This window comes from Motacilla alba, chromosome 10 (assembly GCF_015832195.1).
Source record: "Motacilla alba alba isolate MOTALB_02 chromosome 10, Motacilla_alba_V1.0_pri, whole genome shotgun sequence".
NCBI lineage: Eukaryota > Metazoa > Chordata > Aves > Passeriformes > Motacillidae > Motacilla > Motacilla alba.
In genome coordinates, this window is record NC_052025.1 from 15,746,920 (window position 1) to 15,766,544 (window position 19,625).

The 19,625-nt window shown below is 40.9% G+C and overlaps 1 long non-coding RNA gene across 1 annotated transcript in view; it reads right to left on the bottom strand.

Moving 5' to 3' along the window:
* The window catches only part of LOC119705353, a 36,995-nt gene extending 24,376 nt beyond the window's left edge, over nt 1-12,619 (bottom strand). Inside the window, exon 1 of the long non-coding RNA XR_005258194.1 lies at nt 12,364-12,619. This is a non-coding gene — a long non-coding RNA (uncharacterized LOC119705353). The remainder of the gene's footprint in view (nt 1-12,363) is intronic.
* Between the last annotated feature and the right edge of the window lie 7,006 nt (nt 12,620-19,625).

Genomic DNA, 19,625 nt, shown 5'->3' on the forward strand with positions numbered 1-19,625 from the left:
TCGTAAAAAATGTGCTACTCTGACTTCAGAAAAGAGCTCTAAATTGATCCATTTCCAGTTCAAAGCTCCTTAAAACATACTGAGCAATTCTCACCTGATATTTCATCACCATCATCGCATGTCTTTCTAGTTCGAGAGGGATGGATTACACTGGAAGTTTCTGTCTCTGCCAAAGTTCAGCAGAAAGTTCTGATTCACATGGGGAGGCAGGGAGAGCATCTTCAATCCTAACTGAAAGGCTGCTTGAGCAAGCAATTGTCCTGGGTTCTTTGAACTTTGGAAGAGGTGGGGATGCAGTCATATAGAAGACGAACTACTTCCCTTGAAGGAGTACAGCACAGATCTGTGCAGATTGATGGAGTCATAAGTCACTGGGAGCTAACCTGGGTAGAGCCTTAGGTAAGGCTGAAAGCTAAAGTCATTCCAGGTGGGCTGGTGGAATGAAAAAAACAAATCCTAGACATTCACAGATGAGGTCGTAACTTCTGTTCCATTGCAGCCCACGTATAAATATTTGAGATTTATATTTTAGAAGCTTTAAGCCTCTCTATAAAATGCATTTAACTTTGGGGTTTATTTTAAAATGCCTCCCGAGTCAGAGTGGTGCCATGCTCTCTCAAGGATTTCAGGCAAATCTCTCTTGACCAATCCAAATCCATAAGCCAAACCATATGATTCCAAAATCCCTTCAATTGCCTCCTGGATCATATGTTCACATCTGGAAATGATGGATATTCTCTTGCCAGCTGCAGAAGAGGGAAATTCTGCATTAGGCTGAAAACACTGAGTAAATTGCAAAGGAGAAGGGTCAGCTTTCTAAAATTACAGTGGTCAAGGCAAGTCAAGCACTTTAATGGCAAGCTCAGGTCCAAGATCAAAATCATTTTACAAATCTCCAAGCAATTCTACCTGGAAACATGCAGAACCTTTTTGGTTGGTTTCACGGTGAAGAGAGCCAACGGACAACAAATTCTCAAAGCAAGAGACTAATCCCCCTTCACAAGGGACACAAAGCAGGTGCTCTCTGCAAGGATGAAACTGTGCCCCAAATTTGGTTGACATAAAGCAGGAGAGAACTTTCTGATGGGAAATGGTTGTAAATCACAGGAAGATCAATGGAAAAGAACAATTCAAAGCTGAAATCACAGTTTTGAGCTCACCTTGCTGAAATCTCCTTGTCTAAAATATTCTTAAAACATCAAATAATTTGTTGGTCAATAGCAACAGGAAAAGAAAGCTTTAACAAAGGAACAACTACAGAATTTATATTATGTATGACTGAATTTAAATTGCCCAGCTATATTACTGTTTCTTACTTTTTCTGTATAATTATCCATGCTGAGATGTCTCGTAGTCTCGCTCTCCCATTAAATGATACACAAATAGAGAAGTATTCATTGGAAGATACATCATAATATATTATTGTTAGGATAACACTACATAAATAATTAAGATGAAACAAACAGTCCACTTGTCTGTCTGTGCCTCTGAGTCATTACTTCACTAAGTCTTGTCTGGGAAAAGCTTATTATTTCCAAAACGAAGCCTCAGACCTTAGGTAGAATGAAAACATTCTCTAGAAAGGATCATGCTATAGACAGCATTTCCCAAAAGAAAATATAGGGTGGGGTGGAATTTCCATGTGTTTTTATTTTTCTTATATTTCTCCATTCAGGTATCTGGGAAATGTATGAAAATGGTGAGGCGAAAGGAAAAATGAACAATGTGTTGTTTGAAGATCTCTGAAACTACAAGAGCTCAAAGCTGGGGTATGCAAATCAATATGAATTACTACCAAGGCAAAGAAAACTATGCTGAAGTTTCAGGATTGGTATAACTGCACATTCTTGTCAGATATCCGCCTAAAAACTCTTGAGTGGGGAACAAACCTCACAAGATAGCTTTCTCACAATATTTCTAATAGCTTCTGTTTATAGAGAGGCTAGAGATAACAGGAAAACAGTACATATCCATGTTATTTTGACTCTTGCAGCTAAGTGCTGGCTGGAATACAGGGAACTAATTCCAGAGCTGACGTAAATAAGCTCCCTCAAAGACAGTGAGACAACACCGATTTACACAAAGCGTGGTTCGAGCCTGGGAAATTCAGATCCTTGCAGAAGTTTAGATAAGATACATCTAGGCAAATATTTTAGGTATGTATACAAATCTATATAAAACACTTTCTAAACCACTTTAATCTCAATCTACGTATATGAACTTCCAAAAAAAAAAAAAAGAATTTGCTTTTGGGAACTGAGTTGGAAAGATGAGAGACAGATCAGAGAAGCTGATTTATTTCTGACCCACATATTTAGCCCCACAATGAAGGAGGTTTATCTCTCAGCACCATCTCTGGAAGAAGAAGGAGAAAAGGAAAAGTCCTTTTACCAAAGGGCAGTTCAGAGATGCTCTGAGCTGCACTCTGGAGGATCTTTATCCCCTGTTTTTTTAAACATGGCTCCTTAGGAATGACACTCACATAATTTAATACTCTTAAATAACAAATTTCCCTAAAATTATGCCATTTGATAGCCCCAGAAAAATCAAAAGTATATGAAATGGAGATGATCAGCTTAAGCATAAGACTAAACACTCCTGTATTTTAATTCCATTTTGAAGACCAGACATACTTCTACTGCTCTGGTCAAGGGATAAAGTTGTTAGATTCAATTCCCCAGTCTTTAGAAGGAGAGTGGGCCTAGCTCCCAAAAAAACATAAAGGTTTCATTAGCATTTGGAAAGCGTGTCAAAGATGGATTCTTCAACATGTTTTACTTGTCCTGGTCCCCCATCTTTCTCAACCTATTTCCCATGCTTCTAGCAGAGCAACATGAAACAAGAGCATTGCAATACCGTGCATTTTTCTTGGCAAAAAAAAATTAACCACAAAGTCCAGGGGTTTTTTTTAAACAATATTCACACAGGGCTCAAATTATGTGCATAAACATTGCTAATATGTTTGCTATTAGTCTGTATGACACCTTATTCCTTTAAGTTTGCATCTCTTGGCACAGGCTAGGAGAAGTCACTGCTCTCTGAGAGGGCTAGTTAAGATGTATCTTGCTGTTTCCCCGTATCTTTAGTATGCAGGGAGCGCAGAGATGGAGATAAAAGGAGAAATGTCTATCTTTGAGTCCTCTGCAATACAGAATAAGTTATCAACCTACTAACATGCATGTCTGAATAGACTCCTTTGGCAGGAGGGAGATTTTATCTGTCCTGACATGTGAATTCCTCCCTCATGTCAATCCATGAAAGTACTAAAGAATAAACTCTCTGGTAAAATGAATGTGGCATACCACTGGGACTTAGAGAGCACCATATTTTCCCCTAGTTACTTTTTTTTAAAATTTTCCAACTGAATCCTCGATATCCATATAAATTAGTCACTCTGAAGGGCTACTTGAAAAACTATTGCTTTAATCTCATAGGCTTGGGGAGGGTGCTCTCCACTAAGGCTGGGGAGTTTGTTGTCTCTATTTTCCCTCTTCAGCCGAGCGATGTGCCGTCGCATCCAGCCCCCGCGCAGAAGCGTTCGAGGAGCATTTGTGCTGGAAGCTTTGCAGCTGTGCAAGTTAAATGAGCAGGCACTCGGCTGCCCTCAGATCTGGTAGGCCCCAAGGTATAGATATGAGCAGTCAAAATGTCCTATTTAGCATCCTGAACTGCCCACCCATGCGCGAGGGAAGAGGAGGCAAGGTTTTGAATGAAAGCTGAGCGCAGCTGCAGTTATTACATCGCGGGGGCACGAGAGGGAAAGTCACATTGGTCTGTTTGCAGATGAATTGTCAATCTGGTTTCACAAATACTTGTTTCTGTGCTCATCACCAGTGCAAGGACTCTTCATTCACCAGTCTCTATAGCACCTCAAACAAGGCTGCCTGGCTGCTGAAATGGATCCTGTACTCTTCATTTATGCCATAATTTCACATTGATAGCGGTCATACAAGGAGAATAATAATTATTTTTATACAGCAAAATGTAACTGAAACAGCAAAAAAGGAAATAAAAGAAGAGGTAAAATAAAAATGATCCATCTTTTCTTCTTTTAGTCTCCAGTGTTTATCCCTAGATATTTATGATGTAGTACATAACAACATATTGGTTGTCACTATATTCTGTTCAAGGAAAAACTTATACTTTGATTTATGTTTTGCCTGAGCTCTTGTGTCTCAATATAGGAATTTAAACACTAGACTATTCTTACTACTCTTTATTAACATTTTTAATTAGTCTCTTTAAAACCAGGCACACTGCAATCCATAATAGTCTTTTTCACTTTCCCTTAATTTATTTGCACTGCATACGTTATTATCACCTGTTATTTTTGTGTGGTGCAGCTGATCCAAGTTACAGTCCATGGACCACTTCTCTTCCACTCTTTTTTGTGTCCTGTAAATGTATAGCTGGAGTTCTGATTTCAAAACAAATGAAAAACTCGAAGAAAATCCATCAGCTATTTAATGACCTGGATATAAAACCACAAAATAATCTCATGGACAATGACAGCCTCTTCCTCTTTGTGACTGTCCAATGGATATTCAGCTATTTTGTAGGGAGCTACACATTGAATTCATTAACAGAACACCAGATTGTAAAAATAATGCAACTCAGGACTACATAAACAAATATAGCAGAATGTATGATCATATAGATTACAGGAATCAGGTGAAGATATTGGATTCAAATGAGATACATGCTGGATTAACAAGACTGTATCTATTCCCAATTAAACCAGGGATGGAAGGACCTGGAGAACAATCCTGACAAAGCCAAAGGATCTTCTACCTCTGGCAGCACATTCTTCTGCTCTTAGCTCTCTAATGGAGGACTTTGAAGCTTTGCCACAAAAATAGATTGATAGCAACAGGTTGTAGTGGTACTTCCCTCATTACTTCATAGAAATCATTTGCACCCAGGATGACATTTTCAAACTTCTTTTTTCAAGTTTTTTCAGCTTAGCCAAGCTAAATCTTAATCAAAAACTTACAGAAGAGAAAAAAAAAATAAAACACAATCCTCTTACTTTATGGATCAGAGGATTTCCCAATAGATTAAGACTTTTCCTTTCTAATATTGCAAATTTCTCATTTTGAGTGCAGAACTAGAAAAAAGAAGAGACTCAGGTGTCAGGTTTGGAGTCTGGAAAAATGTTGGTGGGGTTTCCCTTAGACCTGAAATTTAGTGAGGGAAATAATAATAATCATACAAAGGACAAATGCTTATCTTCTAACTTTTTCCTTTACCCTGAGCACGAACTGGAAAAGTCAAAAGACTGGAAATTTAAGTAACATTGAATGAAATCCTGGAATGAGTGTCAAAGGAGGAGAATCCCACACTGGGTTAAATCCAGAGCAGAGAAAGCAAACAGCAGTAATCAGCTGTTTGATGTCTGTCTCTCTCTGGACACATATGCAGATCCACACACAAACTCAGCCAAAGTCCTTGATCCTGCCCGTTTCCACTCAAGAGGGTCTCCCAGAGCAGGCGAAAAATCATCGCTCGGGCATGTGCACACAGAAGCCAGTTTGGAAAACACAAAGAGCAGAGGAATTGCCATATTGAATCAGCCTATTGGTCCATCAAGTTTGGTATCATTGCCTCCAGCAGTGGCTAAACCCTGATCCTTCAGAGGAAGGCAACCCTCAAAATCCACAGAGCACTTAGCTTGGGAAAAATATTCATCCTAACCCCTGCAGGCAGTAAATGTGTGTCCTATAGAGTGAGCTTGGGTTTTCCCTATGCAGAGCTGCAACTGTAATTATGAGTTTGAAGCAGGACAGCCGAACACTGTTTGCAAACATTCATTCACTTAAAAAGCCGCTAATTCACTTTGACATCATTTGTGACCCTTTTCCAGGAAGGTTCATTGGAGCAAGCAGTTTTGTTTATGGAAAGTAAAAGTTTGCTAACTACTCTGGAAGTGCTTCTCTGAAGGTTTGTTTCAGAAATGATGCACTCCAACTGTTCATTTATCTCTGTGTGACCCAGGGGGTGGAATCAGGGCTGGCAAATGGAAAATACTCGAAGTGAGAGATAACAAAATGCACAACAGATAAAAAATGGTGAATTCCTGAAGAGTTACTGCTTTTTTAAATAGAGGAAAATGCAGAGAACTACTTTTTCAAATAAACCATCCTGTGACCCAAAGTGTCCTTGAGGGACAGCCTGACATTCCTGGAAAATCATCCAGAGTATTTAACCTGACTTCCTGTGTCAGCAAAATTCACAGGCTGGATACATACTTCTGGGCTGAATCCAAAGTTAGCATAAAGCAGAGAGTCCTTGTCACCTGTTTCTAGATCAATTTAAATAAGCCATGTGCCACTGCTGAGTTAAACATTGAGGAGAAATACTTTCCTGTGTCCTTTCCTGTCCACTTACACTCACACATTTCATTGCCCCTGCTCCTTGTGTCAAATTTCCTTGTGCCAAAAGTCATCTGCAACAGAATCCTTCTACAAACCCCCAGTTCCCTTCCTTTTTATGAACGAGGCGGTAGCAGGGAAGCATGGATGGCTTTCAGAAGAAATTGGTGTCATATCTAGTTTAACAGCACATAAAGGTTATATCAAACTTTTCTTTCTTGTTCTTAACTAGAAGTGAGTGTGAGGGACAGGAGGCTGTGTGGATAGGGTGTAAGAACAAAAGGTGGGCTCACAAAAAAAAGTTAGGTTAAGAATGGCTGCTGTTATGTTTGTATTAAAAAAGACATTAAAAACTATCTTAATAAGACTGTAACCTTTAAAACCTGTTAGATCAAGTAGACAATTACTTGCACAAAGAGGTTTATCCTAAAACATTTATCTACTCTAACAGGTCATATCTTCTTTTTTTAACACCATTTAGACTCCCAGTGTCCCTAGGATTGCAGCCCAAATACTCAATTTCACTACTAGCTTTGCTGAAATTTCTCAGAGAACTCATCAATCTGATTGGCTTGAACTGGGAGATAGCAAGTCCAGGTTAACTTTATTAAAATGGAATAAAGCTTTGGTAGGTTGATAACACTTACCTACCTACCTGGATTTGTGCAGAAGAAGGGTAAGAGCCTCATCCTGCTTCCCCTAGATCCCTCTCAGCCTGTCTTTCCTCTCCCACCTCTTTGGGTCAACCTTTTTCATCAGGAATTTCCCAATGCAGGGAACAGAACTCAGTGCAATGTTCTTCTGTTAAATAAATTCCGATTGAAGGTATAATTTGTTTTGTAGCTTCTTTAAAAATAAAATTAAAAACAAAAAGAAAAAAAATTCTCCTGTTGAGATTTTTTTTCTCCCCCTGCTCCCTATCTCCTCCCCAGGGCCTCAGCTTGTGCCTCTGTGTAAGTCCTGGGGTCCTGGGTGTCAAATGTCAGGCCTTGTACAGAGCTGTCAAAGAGGAGAATAGGCTGAGATGATTGATGACTGCAAAGCCTGAAATCCAAACCTCTGCTGCAAATGCTTCTTTTACAAAAAAGCTGGGGCAACCCACAGTGGCTATATTCAAGGTCAGCTCGCATACCATTACACCCACCGCTTTGGGCTTCTAACAAGCCAACGCATTCATGGAGGATTTCTCGTCTCTCTGTCCCTGTGTGCGTCTCCCTCTCTTTCTCTCCCTCCCCTTACTCTCCTGGCAACCCCCTGCCAAAATTTTCAAGCACTTAATCCCAATAAAAAAAGGCATGCCCTTTTTTTTTTTTCTCCTCCCCTCCCTCCCTTTCCTCCAGGCTGCTTTCTCTACGAGGAGCCACGGGCTGAAGCTTAATGCTGCACAAGTCAGATGACAAGATTATTAATGGGAGCAGGGGAATGTCATATCTGATTTCATGCATATTCATGAACAGATTCATACAGCTGGGACCATGCGCCATGAAGAGACAAGAGCAAGAGAGAAACTTTTACACCCCCTCCTTGCCGTGAAGAATCTGATCCTGGAGATTAGAAGTCCTGCCTTGCAAAATTTAATTGTTCTCTTTATATGTTGATAATAAAGGGGAACTGCTTGCATGATAATAATGACGTTGTGCCAAGTTGGTGCCAATATCTCTTTTCTTCCTGTCACTAAAGTAACTGCCCTGAAGCCGATCTTGGCCTGGAGAATGCTTTCTACAGGAAAAAGGACATATGCCCTCACTAAAACCAGAATGATTTCCAAAAATACCAGCAAATGTTTAAAAAAGGGAACTAAAAATGGAAGAAAAATAAGGTTTTCAACTACCCCAGCATGCACACTAGGCAAAAGGGGAGGTGCTGAGTGCAGGAGGAGTTTATTAGGGTTCTGATTCGTACTCAGAAAGTGCCTGTTCAAAAGAGGTGAGACATGAGGGTTAAAGTACTAATACTATTTTACTCTGCAGCTTTAACTCTACAGCCATCTCCTTTTGCTTTTTCAGTAGTGTCTTACAAAACGCGAGGAATTTTATTCCCATTTTACACCTGGGTAAATCGAGGCATAAAGTTGTTATGGTTTATTGGCCCCATATCTGCCTTATCAGAAAGGATCCCATTAACTTAGCAGGATAGGACCTGTAGGCACTTGAGCTGAAGTCAGGAAGTGAACAGCAGAGCAGCAATGCAGCCATACCAGGTAGCTAATTCCATCTTCTGTTCTATGCTGAGAAATAACACACCTTCCTACAGGACACCAGAACAAATAGAAAAATGTAGGCGCTGTGACACTTAGCAAAAGATCTACAGTATTATTCCTTTTAAAAATCCATCAGTACTATTGCTGAGGCTTTGTGAAAATTAAACTCTGTTACACCTGCCTGGCACACTATTTCTATGTAAAAGTCTATTTTTGCAGGCACTTAAAATATTCTGTTCAGCTCTACAGCAGCATCTATTTATGAAGAGACAGAGGCACCCCATTTCCTCAGACAGGTGAGGACCAAAATAAATAACAGAAACAGCATGTGCAACTGTGAAATCAATTTAGAATTTAATTGCTGAAAACCATCTGACAATAAACTATAACAGTGCATGAAATGGTCCTGTAATGGAAGTGGTGGCTATTCCTGGAGTCATTTAGAATTAGTTGTGGATAAAGCACAAGATTACAGTAGGAGACCAGACAAGATACTGGCCCTAGCAAATAGACAGATGACTTCTTTGCACCTTTAATTGCTATCATTCAAGACCAGCAGCATATTCTCTCATGAGGATGCCAAGCAACCCACGTGATCCAAATGCTCTTTGGTACAAGCTGATCTGAGTTGCCCGTAGGGCTATCACAACAGGCTTTCTGGCACAGAGTGACAGAATGGGAATGCCTGGGCAGATTCAGGCTTTCTGAAAAGCACTGGGTTTTTTTCTGGTTTGGGGAAAGGGGAGGAAAACAGGGATTACTGTTATTTTTCCTGGATGGCTCATTTCATATCTACACAAATACATTCTCAGCTCTGCAGGCCTCATAGTGGGGTATATATAGTGAGAGAGACAATCCATATCCACACAGCAGCAGAAAATAAAACCAGAAGTATCTCTGGTAAGAACGACTGGAAACTTGCTGGGCTGTGGCTCCAGCAGGTACAGTTTAGCATGGGTTGGGAAAACTGGCCTCAATGTGCAGCTAGTCAAGTTTCACAGCAAATATAGGAGAAAGCTTAAACACATCACAGGAGTCTGGCTCTGCCACTGGACTGGGAAATGACCTCCTGTGACTCACTTAACTTCCCCATCCCTCAGTTTCCCCATCTGCAAAAGAACAGCAACAACTACCTCCATTAAGTGCTTTCCAAGCATTTTATAAAAGGAAGATACTGCTCTTATCACTGTGCAGATGGCCACAACTGCCGTAATCAACTATCAGATGATAATGACAGTCTTAAGGATTCCTCTTCAGCCCATACTTAGCATATGGTTAAATATCAAACCATGTTTTAATTTCTATATTTGAGGATGTCACCTCCTATCTCTAAGCATTTCTCAAAAGTGGTTAATTTAAAGGGCTGAAAAAAATGTCATTTTTCTCATTCAAACAAGCAAAAAAAAAAAAGCCCACAACTGATAGAGATTAGAGCAGTGGGAAGAACATGACAGTGATATCAGAACAGAGGAAATAACATGTTAATGACATTCAATATTCTCCCCGTGTCAAGTCATCAGCATTTTTATTGCCACTTTTCCACTGAATACAGTATCAGAATTTATTGAGACAATCTGTCTCCATCACCTGTGATATAATATATTTTATTCAATAAGATTTGGAATAATATTTATCTTTCAACTCCAATGACTAGTTATAAGGGCAATAACAGTTTTTTACACAACACTTACACGTGTAGAGTTTGTAAGTTTTTATACTAGACCTAAGGGCTATAAAGACTTCTCACCAGGTAGAGAGCAGTGAAACCAGTTTTCTGATTGTTTGTCCTTTGCTGTGTCTCTCATTCATAAAATAGCTGGTGCCAAAAGACAAAACAAATGGTCTGAATGCAGCTCCTGTGAGCAGCTGTTAATGGAAACTGAGGCTAGAAGAAGCTGGTCCTTGTCATAAATTCAGGAACTCAGCAGCAGGGCCTGTGTTTGATCTCCAAGGAGGAAGAGGACAGCCAAGAAAAATGTCTCACACTATTACAGAAGGAAGGCAAGAAGAAGAGGAGCTGGAAGAGGGAAGTGAAGAAGGCTCAGGGTTTATCAGCTCTGGCATGGAGTTCATGTCTGCAGTTGAACCAAACCAAGCCAACTTTTCACCCGGCCCCTCTGCGTACCCATAAGAGCACAGTTCTGCAAATGTAAATGCCAAAATCATCACCTCTGCAAAGCTTTGGGGTCCTCCTGTCTCCTGAGGCAGCTGCATTTTGCAGCTACAGAGCACAGGGCCATTGTCCCTGGTTGGGGGTGATGCCATGGAAGGGAAGCCTGGCTGTCTGCCAGACTCCACACCACCTTCCTTCAGGGCCTTTCCTACCAGCAGTCTGGCCACCTTGTTTTGATCCTCACTCATCTTAGGGTCTCTGCTCAACCACTCTGGCATTTAGGGTATCTCTTAAAGAGCTGTAATTCACTCCACAATCAGCCCATAGCAGCTGTGAGAACCAGCAAGGGAGCTGTGCTTGGATTCAAATCAACCCTCTCCATGTACCTGTGATACCACCAGTCTGGGGCACTTATCCCTAAAAAAGGAAAGAGGAAGGAGAGGAAGCAGAACCATGTAGGGGTCTTGGGAGGGAGAGAGGAATTCTTTTATTTGTTTGGGGTTTTGTTTTGGTTTTGGTTTTGGGATGGGTTGTTGGGTTTTTTTTTGGGGTGGGAACGAAAGAGCAGTAATGCAAGAAAGAAGATGGAAACCAACTTTGAAATATAGCCACAGCTGCTCCTGTTCTCACTCTCCTTCCTTCCCTCAATCACTTCACAAGAGAAGGCAGTGTACTTCAAATCATTTCCTGCCTGCAGCATCCTGATAAAGGCAGACTTCCTGCTGCTTGCCCACTGAGCTGGCACTCTGTCCTGTGCTTGTTCCCCTTGACATGTCCTAAGGCCTTCAATCAACCTGCTCTGCAGATCCTGGAGCTAGCTGTGATCAGAGACACCAGATGCTATCAAGGCCAAGAAGTAGCTTTGCTTGTGCCTACAACATCATCCAAGGCAGCAACACCGCTCTCTAAAACCAGTGAATCCCTCCCAGTTCTACTTCTCTGCCCTCTTTTTCAAGCAGGTCCAGCTTGTCTGCCTGGCTGAAGCTGCCTTCAGCAAGAATTTGCACTGCCTGGGCAGCCCTGGCTCATTCTTCTTGAGTGGCACTCCTGCTGCCTGCCAAAAAGAAAATTCACTTGGCTGGAAGTGAGGAGAATCACTCCCCCACTGGCCAGAGCTTTGGGACGGGGATGAAGAGTTTTCTTGTTCCCTTTGTGCAACTCCCAGCTCATCAGGGACAGACTGACACAAGGAGCAATAGCCACAGCAACAACTTCCAAAGCTGAGGTTCTCAAAAGAAAGCAGGGAACAGCCTGACAGTGTTGGGGTAGGAAAGCAGTCAGGTTTTTATAGTCCAAGTGTCTGTGTCTCCACACTTGCCAGGTTAGGAGGATTTTGGAGTTACGTACACACCTCTGGAAACCCAGAAATGCTGATCTGGCTTCTGCTAATAGCACTCCTCAAAAAAACCTTATCTCCACAAGGTTTAATCACAGTTCAGTGGGTGTGGTGGCAATGTGCCCAGCCATGGGTTCACCAGGTTCCCCCTCCCTCTGTGCTCCTTGCCCACGACCCCAAAGCAACAGGTGCAAGTGGGCCACATCTGCTTGGCAACAGGCAAATGTCATTTTCAAGCACATCATGTTAAGCCTTTGTCCCTGTGGTCACATCCATCTCAACCTACTGCCAGTTTATACCCTTTAACTAATCCCCTATTAAACAGCCAGTGGCAAATATAAACCTTGTTTTTGAAGTTGTCTTTCACGGGCTGATGGAAACGACATCGCCACAGTCGGCATCGGAGCCTGCTCCCCAGCCAAGCTCACTCCAGCTTCCCGCAGATCACAGGGGTTTGGTATTTTCAGTGTTCCAGTGCTTGCATCCTGCTGTCTGCTCCCACCCAGGTGTCTGGTGTCTGTTTGGCCCCTGGTGGAGGGCCAAACACAGAAGATTGGGCTCCTGCCTCCTTGGGGCTCTGCAGCTGGGAGACTCCCTGCATCCACAGCCACTGCTGAGGAGACAGGCCAGAGGAGCTCACAAGTGCCCACAAAGGTGTGTTATCCCTCAGCCTCTCCCTCCCCTCTGCTCTCTCTCTCTCACACACACTCCTCCTCTCTCCCCAGCAGTGTGGCTCCTTGCCAGCACATTGCACTGCCTCCGGGTATTTCTCACTCCTGTGCTTGGCTGACTCTTTACTCACCTGACCCCACTGGATCTTTCTGATTTCATTCCTGCCTTCCCTTTAGGCACAAAACTTGTCATTATTACGTTTTCTACTCCCCGCTGGGCTGTTGCTTTGCCTTCCTAATAACTCAGGATACTTTCAAGTAATTTGGGATGTTTAATTTGAGTCTTTCCTCAGTTCAGAGGGAGTGAGCAGGTATGGAGAGGAAAGGAAGCTGTTACTTCCCTCTCTGCACATGTGCACACATGTCATATGCATGTTCTAATGATAGCTATCAGTAGGTTATATGCATATAAATACATGGTTTGATCACTGTGAATTTCTGGCCACTCCCTTCTTCTGTGGCACTGAGACATGTTGGTCTCCCATTGCTTCCTTTGCACAACTTTTCACTCCAGAAAGGAAGACAGTGAAGTCTTTTGTGACTAACTTGCAGAAAGTGCTTTCCTATATCTGCTACCTCCCTCACAAACCTCAAACAGCATCAGTCTGGTCAAATCAAACAGGGAAACTTGGGGGAGGCGTAGAAAAAAAAATCTGCTCCAGTTATTTGGCATCCTACCTTCATTTACTGTGCACACATTATCACAGTCCCAGCTCACCTAAGAAATCTGGTGTGAGCCACATGGGCTGGATTTGGCCCATCATATTTATTCCAACAGAAGCACCCACAGAGTTTTATATGGTTTCAAATATTACAAAAGCATTAAAAGTAAAGCAAACAGGTGGACTCTAATTAAAAGCAAAAAGACCTCAGCTTTATAAGCATGTAATGGCAGATGATGTTCATAGGAAATGTAAAACTTGCATGGAGAGGGGGCAAGCAAACACTCATCAGATTTTCGTTTACAACATAAGCTCCCAGTCTCGTGCCTGATACATGAAATTGGACTGTTACTTCTCAATGGGGTACTGACAAGGGCTTGCTCTCTCCTGGGTTTCCCATCTTGCTGGACATGGTAGGAGGCCCTGTACCTGATTTTAGATATGACTGTCTGATGATCTCTTGCCTTCCCCCTGCAACACTGCAACAGTGGCAGTGCTTCACCCTCATCTTTTTGATATAAGGTGTTGAGCATCCTCAATATCAAGACAGATTTTTTGGTTGGCACTCTTAAGCCCAGGCTAATTTGCCCTGAGACTCCAGTTCAGAAGGTATTTCGGAAATTTTGCACATTTTTCCTCCTCTTCTACACCTTTTATGAGAATGAGAAATGGAAAACAAGGCCCACAAAACAGAAGACTGGATTCTGATCATTACTGAAAATCATCTGACTTCATGGGAGTATCTTCAGTGCTATAAAAAACACACACAAAAATGAAATGTGGTTTCCTAAAAATTTTTCCAGAGGCCAAAATGAAGAAACAATGAATATTTTGCTGAAAATTGGTATTGTCCTGCACTCCAAGAAACCTTTGGACTTTCAGATTCCATGTAGAATCTGTATGCCTCATGTTTCTTACTGGATGATTTTGGCTTCTTCAGAAGAAAATCTGAAGCTGTACTCTGTCAATGATTTCTAGTAGACTTCAAGTTGGCCACCTGCACAGCCATCCAAGCTAAGCAAATTGTTTGGGTTCTTGCAGTATACCACAGACAAAAGTTGCTCCTTTGACAGCACAATTCTTGCCTCTAAGTTATCAGAACGTGTATTTTTGAAGTGGAGGTAAATGCATCCTATGACAGATGTAATTAATTCTCCAGTCAAATGGCTTTTCCTTCTCCATGGTCTACAGAGAGAGGCTCCAAAACTGCTAATCACTGAACTAGAAGACTAACTTAGAACAGGATAAAATTCAGAGGAGAAACCCACCTTTGTGTCTCTGAGTCTCCAGTGAGATCCAGCTCACACTTCTACTCTGGAGCTGTGGCATCACATATATGAGGGCATTTCAAAGTGCTATTAAATCTTCATGAACCTGAGTGCCAGGTAAGAAGAGCCTAAACAACACCTCCAGGGATGAGCTTGGAGCAAACCTGTATTCCCTGTGTGCACCATAAACAGCAGTGATGCCTCCACCTGTGGACATTAACATTTTCCTGCTGCCTAATTTCCTGTTCTCTCTGGAGAAGGACTAATGACACCTTCCAGGTAGCCCCGTGGCATGTGGTGGTGGAAATGGGTGATGTAACAGACCCCTGTCAGTGCCAGCTGGCACAGGGATACCAAGAACATGTTAAATTTACTAATCCCTTTTCAAATGATGTAAATTGCTAAGTCAATGCTAATGCCAACCTGACTGCTTCTCTTCAACCAAAGAATTTAATACAGCAGAGGTCCCCTGAGAAGGAAAAATAGATTAACCACCCCTCTAAAACTTTGGTAGTTGGTTTTACATACTGTGAGCCTCAGGCTGCTACTTGAATTTCACTTCAAACGTTTACTGCAAAGTATCAGCTATTTTTTTTCTTATCCGCCTGGTTACTCTTTAAAGGAGAAAATTTCATTAACAAACCATGGATATAAAATATGAAATCAGAGATCAGCTACTGCAGAGAAGAAGCCAAACATCACTAAAAAGGATTAGTTTCTTTCACTGTCTAGAAATTTCTCATGGAAGACCTTGGCTGCCCTTTTGATATTAAAACTTCCTAACAAGTATTACACAGGAGTTTTAAATTAGAACTTGCTGTCATTGGGACAGTTATAAACTCTTAAATATGTCCCTTTGCAAGTTGAGCTCCTTCAAAATGCATGTATTCACAGTGGAAATCACTGGGAAATGGGTGTGTGTTTGTGGAAATCTGCCAGTCGAACCCATTAATTACAGCAGGAGTTCTGCCAGCTGATTTATAAAATGAGCACCCAAGTTATTCCAATTAATTCCCATAATTCCACTCTGGATAGCAAACCACTAGTCAAAGCAAAATAAAGTTTGTTCCCAAGTGTGACCTAGGAAAACCAATTTTCTTTCCTACAGTGAATTCAGTAAAGTTCCTCTGGTTTGTGCTGGGGGAGAGGATCATTGCTTCCCAGGTTGCTTTCTAATTAATAATTATATATAGTGCAGTTGGGCAAGGTTACAGGCCCCCTCCAGTGCCAGTTGGCACAGAAGCACCGGGAACATTTGAAATTTATTAATCCCTTTTTTTTTTTTTTTTTCCCAAGGATGCAAATTGCTTTCAAAAAGAAAAAAAAAAAAAACCATCAGAGGAGAGAGCAGTGCTGTGAGTTTTAGGCACAACCATGAGTCAGGGGCAAAGGCACCTGCCTGCTCCTAAGAAATATTGTCATTTCCATTTTCATGGCTTTCTTTTGCCCTTTACCTTCTGATATTGGCCACATTCCCAGCCATCACCTGAAAGCCTAAAGAGTGTTCCAGGAAGCTGTAATGTGCTTGTGTGTGTGTGTATAAAGGACTTTTGGCTCCCTTGAATGTCTGTATCAGGTCTAGAAATACATGAACTGTGACTAGCATACCAATCACTAGAGGTAACTGGAAACTCTATTTTCCATGGAAATTTAAAATTTGTATGTGAAAAGTCAGTTCATTTTGGTGTTTGAGCATTCTGTTTCAACAGGACATCAAGGTTTTCTGCAGAGTTAACATTTTATTTCAAAGGGGGAAAGGGGAAGAGTATATTGTTAACTCAGAAACACTTTCAGACTTTCAAGAGAAATTCCAAGCAGTCTGCTAATAACACTTCAGTGGGATCTGGCATAATTGAAAACTCCACTGGAGCCAATCAAGTTAAGCCAGTGTAAAAATGGAGTAAGCGAAAAGAAGCCAGTCACGTTAAAATGGAACAAATTTATAAAACCGCACTTCCTTTTCACCTGTTGTAGAAGGTCTTTCCCCCTTCCTGGGGAGTGAATCTAGTCTTCATTCAACTTCAATTCCATTTTCTACTTGTTAAGCCCATGAGCAATGTGGCACTGTCTGGCTTTGAATGCTTTATAAGAGCAAGGAAAAAAAATAGTACCGAGACAATGTTTTCCTTGAAAATATTTTTGTTCTAAACATACAACTTCTGGTTTGGACTGTAAGGGATTGGCTTTCAATGTAGGAGAGTGGGGCCAAGCAGAACCTGACTGTACAACCTGTTATCCAAAAAAACAGTGGATTTTCCAGAAGAAATTATTACATGTGATCTATGTCATCATATATTGGGTTCTTCACATTCATGATGTTATAGTCTCCCAAAACCACAAACAGGATAAAGTTTACTCAGGTCAATTGCAAATCTTCCCCTCCTCCCAAATTTTTCCTTTGTTTGTTTTATTCCATTTCTGACAACAATAATCTCCTTTAATTGCCGGTTCTGCCAGTAGCACAATGGACCTTGCCTTCTGTTATCTGACCAGTAGAGCTCATAATTAGTGCTTAATTATAGTTTATAGAGCCACTTTGGTCTGATAGGAAAAATCTGCTTTGTTACAGTCAATGAAGTATTTAAAGCTACGTCCAGGGTTGGGATAGGTTTATTAAACACTTGGGTAAGCAATAATAAACTAACATTGACTGAGCAACTCAATAGCTTTCTTTTATGCATTGGTTTAAGAAAAAAAAATTTAAAAACCAGATAGAATTAAAAATAACTTGGCATGGTGATGGAATGTCTCCGCTAAGAACACACGGCTGCCAGTGGGGTCTATCACTTTGGATGTAACTCAATCTCAGCTCCAGAAAAGAGCACTTTGCAAAATATGTGGCAGCATCATTGCTATTATCTGCAAAGGAGGAGGGAGAAAGAATTCACTAAGGTCCTCCAGTCTGTTCAGAGCTAAATAAAGAATGATACTGCTGAGTATGGGTGTGTTTCTAAGGGAAGTTGCCAGAACTAATGAAAAAGCATGGAGCTGATTTTCTTTTTAATTTTACTTCCCCGCTTTCCAAGTCATTCAGGGGAAAATTGCAGATTGTCCTGAAATCATGACAATTTGGAGTTCTCAACAGCAAATTCTGATACAAACAGAAACACATTTTATCTGCCTGCAGGTGCCCTCACACCTATCAGCTCACTGAGACAATATTATTGCAGGCTTGGTTCCAGTAGGTCTGCCAGGCCACACAGACTGAAATGGAGAAAAGTGAAATGAAATAAAATAACAAATTTTGAGGAACAGATGAGGGAAAGGATTGTGCAACATCATTTCTTACTAGTTTTCATGGCAGGCAGTAGCCTGTCTAACCATATCATTCACCCTTCTATATCAACAATAAGACTAAGAGGTGCATTTTAAAAGACACGATAACTTTTTTCAGCAGGTATGATTTTCATAAGGGAAATTATTTTAATGATCTGCATAGGAAATCAGTATATTCTTGGGGTGATGATAACTGTTGAGTGGGTTACATTTGTGAAATAAAACCCACCAATTATTTCTGTTCTATCAGCTCCTCTCCTCATCCAGGTGTTTTTCACACTTTTTTCCTTTTCTCCTGAAAATGTGATGCACTTTTGCATTTCAAGATGAGATCATCTTTTTCAGAGCAACGTGTTTTTTTTCAGCTCTTCTTGGAAGAGAGAGAAAAAGAAAGAAGAAAGAAAAACTTGCCAGCATGAAATCACCAAAAGTTGGGGTTTTTTTTGAGTTACAGCAGCATCCCTTCCTTGTTTAGCTGTGGACAGATGGAAAGCCACTGAAATGCACAGTTTCAGTCTATAGTAGGTTTATTCCTCTCATAAGTTTTCTTTCTTTTTCAGGGAGAGAAATTTTATCATACTTGAAATAAACAGCTAAACAGATGATTTATTCACCACACAGGGTAGAAAGGTGATTATACTTGACCTTTTATACACCTGGCTGTGGTTATTAAAACAGACTTGGATTAGAACAGGATTGGACATCTCTTAAAGTTGCATCTCCCTGCTGCTATTGAGTTTTCTTCTGTCTCTTCCCACCTGATGAAGTCATATCGTTATCCGTGGTGTATATAACACTGTACCATGGTATCACCACATCTTGGGGAAATGGAATTTGCACAGGATGCCTGTGCTGAGCTCGCAGATGAATTTCTATTGTCCGTTATCGTTTATATCTAATATGAACCATTCTACACAGCTCGTCTCTAATCCCCATGCTTGTTAAGGAGCTTAAAGAGTAAAATCAGTTGATTTCAGGGCCTTTTGGAGTTCAAGGTCAAAGTGATTATTTCCCTTTTTTTTTAAAGGAATGGACTCATCAGAGTCTCCAAAGTTCAGTTCTTTCCTGGTTCCCTAATTAGAAGCCATACCAAGAGCATATCTGGAGGCTTTTATACATGAGATCAACCCCTTGCCCTGGGACCAATTATGGAAAAATAGCTTTACACATTTCACTGTTTGAATGCCCAATGATCACACATGGTGTCGTGTTCTGTAGTGAAGCCACGATAAAAATCATGCCATTAGCAGTTTTGGTCCATACCACTATTGTAGTTTAAAACAAACATATGCACACCACAGCATAAGCACATCAAGCAGCACTCACAAGTACACGACAGACACTTCCAGGTATGAAGTCACATTCATTGGAAACTTAGTGAAAGAAAATATTTCTAAATTAAAGTCAGTTTTAAATTTTCCTCTCTCAAACACCTTGCATTTAGCAAAATGCACAGGAAGTCACAAAAAGCAAATTAAAAAAAAAAAAAGTCTCTGTTTTCAAGGAAAAACAGGTATTTCCACATAGAGTATATTTTTCCACGATTTTTTGTTTGTTTGTTTGTTTAGTTAAAATCTGATCACCCTCAGGTGTACATAAACATATATATATATACAAATCCCAAATTCATGCAGACTGCTAGTAGAAAAGCATGGTTAAATAAGTAAGAACTGGAATTACTGCACTGCAGTCTTGATGGCCTGGACACATATATTTGTACATATCATT